Raw genomic sequence first — 6,000 nt, forward strand, 5'->3', positions numbered from 1 at the left:
AAAACAGTCCTTTGGACTCTGTGGGAGAGGGATGATTTGGGAGAATGGCATTGAATCATGTGTATTATCATATGTGAAGTGAATCACCAGTTCAGGTTCGAAGCAGGATGTAGGAAGATTTTGGCTGGTGCACTGTGTTGAGCTGGAGGGAGTATAATGGGAGGAGAGATGTGAGAGGGGAGTTCAAGAAGGGGAACTCATGTACAGCGGGGGCGGATTCATGTCAATGTACTGCAAAACCAATATAAAATTGTCATTAGTGGCCAATAAAAAATAATAATTATAAATAAAAATAAGTAAAAGAATAAGTGTGCAAGTAAAATTACATCCAAGCAATAAGCAATAAAGGAACACTCGTGGCTATCCTAATAGTAGACAATTAAGTCTTTTAAGCAAAAATGTTTTGAGACAAATGGCATTCAATATTATTATACAACAGTTTTTTAAATTTGTTTTACTTCGAGTATAATTAAAGTATTGTAGTGGATTTTGCCCTTCATTGATATGAATATGCCATGGGATTAAATATGTTCCCAATCCTGAGCCCCCCTCAGGATTAAGTCTGGCTGAAGAAAACACAATTCTCAAGTTTTTGGCTGTGAATTTTTCCCAATCAGTAGAACAAATTCCAGGATTTTAAAATAAGTGATCCTTGTACAGCACCTCAACTTTCAAACTACATTTCTAATTTCCTACTTAGGATAGTCCTGAATATCAGAGGCTTACTAATAGGTACTAAAAGATGAAGGAATTCATGTTTCTATAAATTGGTGACATCAACTGATAATCCTTCCTTACTTTAAGAAAAAACAAATGGAGGGAGGGAAGAAGATGGTGGAGGAATAGGATTGGGAGACCACTTTCTCCCCAATTCATTCATCAAAAGAACATTTGAACACTGAGCAAATTCCACAAAACAACTGAATGCTGGCAGAGGACATCAGGCACCCAGAAAAGCAGCACATTGTCTTCTAAAGAGTTGGGAAAAAAACATAAGATAAAAAGAGAGACAAAAGAGGTAGTTATGGGAGCTCCGTCCCGGGCAGGGAGGCATAAAAAAGAGAGAAGTTTCTGAACACCAGGAAGCACTCTAACTTGTAAGTCTGTGGAGAGCCTTGGAACCTCAAAGGGCAATATAACTGGGAGGAAAAAGAAAGAAACAATCAAAACCCACAGATTACTCACCCAATGGTAACTCTTAGCAGAGAAGCAACACAGAAGCCCACATCCACCAACAGCAAGTCGGGGCTGGGCAAGGATGTGCAGGCTGCATTGAGGACCCGGCCTGAATGCCTCTGGGCAATCTGAGAGCTAACTGGAGATAGAAAAACAGACTGTGGAATAGCTACCCCAGGAAAAGGCAAAAAGCCCAAACCTAAGACTCCGCTAGACCCGCTCACAGAACAAAGGACTGAGCAGAATTAACTAGCTGCGAAAACCCATCCCCAGCTGAGACATGCAGGGGAGAGCAGTCAGAGCCAGAAGAGGGCAATCGTCTCCCCAGAAAAGTGTCTGATTCCAAACTGCAGGCAGGTTTCATTGCTGGCCAGGACTTCTTGTGTTTCTGGCTGGTTGACATACGCCTGAGAAGGTGCACTGGTTGTACACCCAGAACACCCAGCAGCAGGGACCACAGAGATCATAAGTCGCAGCGACTGTGCTAGCCAAACACCTGGTCACCTGAACTGCTCAGATCAGGGAAGGGCACAAAACGCAGGCCCAATCAAGTGTGCACCTTTGTGCAAAACCCAAGTACCTGAACCTGAGTGACTCAGGTCAGAGATGTGCATCCAACCCAGAACCTCTGTGGAAGAGGGTGAGGGTGGGATGATTTCGGAGAATGGCATTGAAACATGTATATTATCATATGTGAAACAAATCGCCAGTCCACATTCGATGCATGATGCAGGATACTCGGGGCTGGTGTACTGGGTTGAACCAGAGGGATGTCATGAGAAGAGAGGTGGGGGGCTTTCACGATGGGGAACACATGTGCACCCGGGGCAGATTCATGTAAATATAGGGCGAAACCAATAAAATAATGTAAAGTAATTAGCCTCCAATTAAATAAATTTTAAAAATATTAAAAAACATAAAAGAAAAAAATGGCAATCAAATGAAGTGAGGAATATTTATGTCTAGAGTCTGAATTTATTCTATTTTAGCTCGGAATTTTAAGTTTTTGCTTTATGGTTTGTCTACACATACTAAAGCAGTCCTTGGTGCAGATTTTACTTGACAAATGCGCTGGTACATATTTTACTTGACATGTGCACTGTGATGCATTTCTTGCCACTTGCCCAAGTTGGCCAAGGACTGACTCATTTTTCAATTTAATAAGCAATTTGAAATTGGAGAATAATAGCTTTACAATGTTTGTTACTTTCTGCTGTACCACAATGTAAATCGGCTATCAATATATATACATGAGCCTCCCTTTTGAGCAGCCCTCCCACCTGTTCTTGAGCCTGCTCTGCTACCCCACAGTCCACTCCTCTAGGGCACCCCAGAGCCCTGAGGAGGAGCTTCTCACCAGCTAACTACTCCATACTTGGTATTGTACATATGTCAGGGCATCCTGCTCAAATTGTGCCACTCTCTACTTACACTTCTTTGTCCAAGTCTGTTCTTAAACTATGCATTTCTTTTCCCACTCTTCAGATAGATTCTTCAGAACCAGATTTCTAGATTCCACATATATGCGTTAATCTACAATATTAGACTTTCTGTTTCTAAATTACTTCACTCTATATGATAGGCTCTAGATACATCCATATCTCTAGAACTAATCCACGATTTTCCTCTATCTGGATGAGAAATGTTCCACCTTAAGGATGTGCCATAACTTCTTTATCCATTCATCAGTAGATGGACACCTAGATTGTTACATAACTTGTTTAACGTAAATGGTATTGCAGTGGATACTGGGATGCACATTTTTTTTTTCTTTTTCCAATGGTGGCTTCTTCTGTGTATATGTCAAACAGTGGGATTTTGGACATATGGTAGTTTTATTAATAATTTTCTGAAGAATATTCATACTCTGCTCTATCTTGGTGGGAGTTGGTGATGGACAGGGAGGAGTGGCGTGCTGTGATTCATGGGGTCACAAAGAGTCGGACACAACTGAGCGACTGAACTGAAATGAACTGATCTGAAAAACACTGTAGACTGTTCCCTTTCCTTCACATTATCTCCTATATTCATTGTTTTAAGGTTTATGTGTATGCGTGTGTGTGTGTATATATATATATTTTTTAAATGTTTGTTAATTTATAATGTAAATATTTGCATATTATATTTATAAATTTGTATATTATTTTAATTTTATTTTATTCTTGGGGTTCTCAAGGCAAGTATACTGAAGTGGTTTGCCATTCCCTTCTCCAGTGTATATATATAAAATGATTTTTAATTTATAATATAAATATTTGCATATTATATTTATATTATACATTTCTATATTACTTTAATTTTATTTATATATTTTAATTATATTTGTATTATATTTTTAAATTGTATTTTATATGTATATATAAATATACACATCACACACACACACACACACACATTTGCTTCATTATTTGGTTACACCAGACCTTAAATGCTGCATATGGAGTCTAGTTCCATGACCAGGGATCAAACATGGAACCCCTGATTTGGAATCATAGTGTCTTAGCCACTGGACCATCAAGGAAGGATCCTACTGTCGATTTTATGATGATCACCATGCAGAATATTGTATGATACCTCACAGTTGTTTGGATTTGTATGCCTTTACTATGTTGAGGTAATGTTTGCTACACTCAGTTTCTGAAAGATTTTTTATCACACATGCTTGTTGGATTTTATTAAAGTTTCATTTTTTTTCTATTGAGGTGATCATTAAAAAAAGGTGGCAAAAATACGCAGAAGATCTGTACAAAAAAGATCAAGTTAATCACAATAGTGTGATCAATCACCTAGAGCCAGATTTCTTGGAAGGTGAAGTCAAGTGGGACTTGGAAAGCATCACTATGAGCAATGCTAGTGGAGGTGATGAAATTCCAGTTAAGCTATTTCAAATCCTGAAAGATGATGCTGTGAAAGTGCTGCACTCAATAGGCCAGCAAATTTGGAAAACTCAGAAGTGGACACAGGACTGGTAAAGATCAGTTTTCATTCCAAACCCAAACAAAGCCAATACCAAGGAATGCTCAAACTACCGCACAATTGCACTCATCTCACACGCTAACAATATCAGGCTCAAAATTCACAAGCCAGGCTTCAGCATGCATGAATGGTGAACTTCCAGATGTTCATGCTGGTTTTAGAAAATGCAAGGTAACCAGAGATCAAATTGCCAACATCCGCTGGATCATGGAAAAAGTAAGAGAGTTCTAGAAAAACATCGATTTCTGCTTTACTGACTATGTCAAAGTCTTTGACTATGTGGATCACAATAACCGCTAGAAAATTATGAAAGGGATGGGTATACCAGACCACCTGACCTGCCTCTTGAGAAACCTATATGCAGGTAAGGAAGCAACAGAACTGGACATGGGACAGAGTGGTTCCAAATAGGAAAAGGAGTATGTCAAGGCAGTATATGGTCACGCTGATTATTTAAGTTATATGCAGAGTACATCATGAGGAACGCTGGGATGAAGAACCAGAAGCGGGAATCAAGATTGCTGGGAGAAATACCAATAACCGCAGATATGCAGATGACACCACCCTTATGGCAGAAAGTGAAGAGGAACTAAAACACCTCTTGAGGAAAGTGTAAGAGGACAGGGAAAAAGTTGACTTAAAGCTCAACATTCAGAAAACTAAAATCATGGCATCTGGTCCCATCACTTCATAGCAAATTGATGGGGAAACAGTGGAAACAGTGTCAGAAGTTTTTGGGGCTCCAGAATCACTGAAGATGCTGGTCACAGCCATGAAATTTAAAGACGTTTACTCCTTGGAAGGAAAGTTACCACCAGCGTAGATAGCATTTTAAAAGAGTAGAGACTACTTTACCAACAAAGGTCTTTCTAGTCAAGGGTATGGTTTTTCCAGTGGTCATGTAAAGATGTGAGAGGTGGACTGTGAAGAAAGCTGATCGCCAAAGAATCGATGCTTTTGAATTGGAATGTTGGAGAAGACTCTTGAGAGTCCCTTGGACTGCAAGGTGATCCAACCAGTAAGGAGATCAGTCCTGGGTGTTTATTGGAAGGACTGATGGTAAAGTTGAAATTCCGATATTTTGACCACCTCATGCAAAGTGGAAAATACTTTGATGCTGGGAGGGATTGGGGGCAGTAGGAGAAGGGGACGACAGAGAATGAGATGGCTGGATGGCGTCACCGACTCAATGGACATGACTGGAGTGTACTCCGGGAGTTGGTGATGGACAGGGAGGTCTGGCGTGCTCTGATTCATGGGATCACAAAGAGTCAGACACACTGAAAAACTGAACTGAACTGAGGTGATCATATGGTTTTAATCCTGAAATTTGTTATGATGCATCTCATGGATTAACACACAGCCACCGGAGAATGTCTGCATATCTAGGGAAAAACCTCAATATTAAAACTGTTCGATACTTTTAAAGTGTTAATGGAATCTTCTTGGGATGATTTTGTTGAGGATGTTTGCCTCTATATTTGTCTATGTGATACTGGTCTATAATTTTCCTTTTCTGTGTTAACTTTTTCTTTGCTATCGGGTGATGCTGACTCGTAGGATGAGTTTGTGGGGTCTCCTACCGTTGTAGTATTTTGGAAATGTTTAAGAAGCCCATATGTTAACATTTAACTTAAAGGTTCATAAAACACCTGTGACATCATCTGGACCTTGAATGTTGTTAGCTGACAAATTTTTCATAGCAGTAGCAATATTAGTGGTTGTAATGTTGTGTTCAAATTTGCTGGTTCCTCTTAGCTGAGTTCATAAGAAGTAGTCTGTGGTTTCCAGATTCTACATTTTATTGGCTTAAAGTTCTTTGTAGTAATCTATCATGATCTTTTGGTA

The sequence above is a fragment of the Moschus berezovskii genome, chromosome Y (assembly GCF_049115385.1).
Source record: "Moschus berezovskii isolate FMDL1 chromosome Y, NW_MosBer_1.0, whole genome shotgun sequence".
Classification (NCBI taxonomy): Eukaryota; Metazoa; Chordata; class Mammalia; order Artiodactyla; family Moschidae; genus Moschus; species Moschus berezovskii.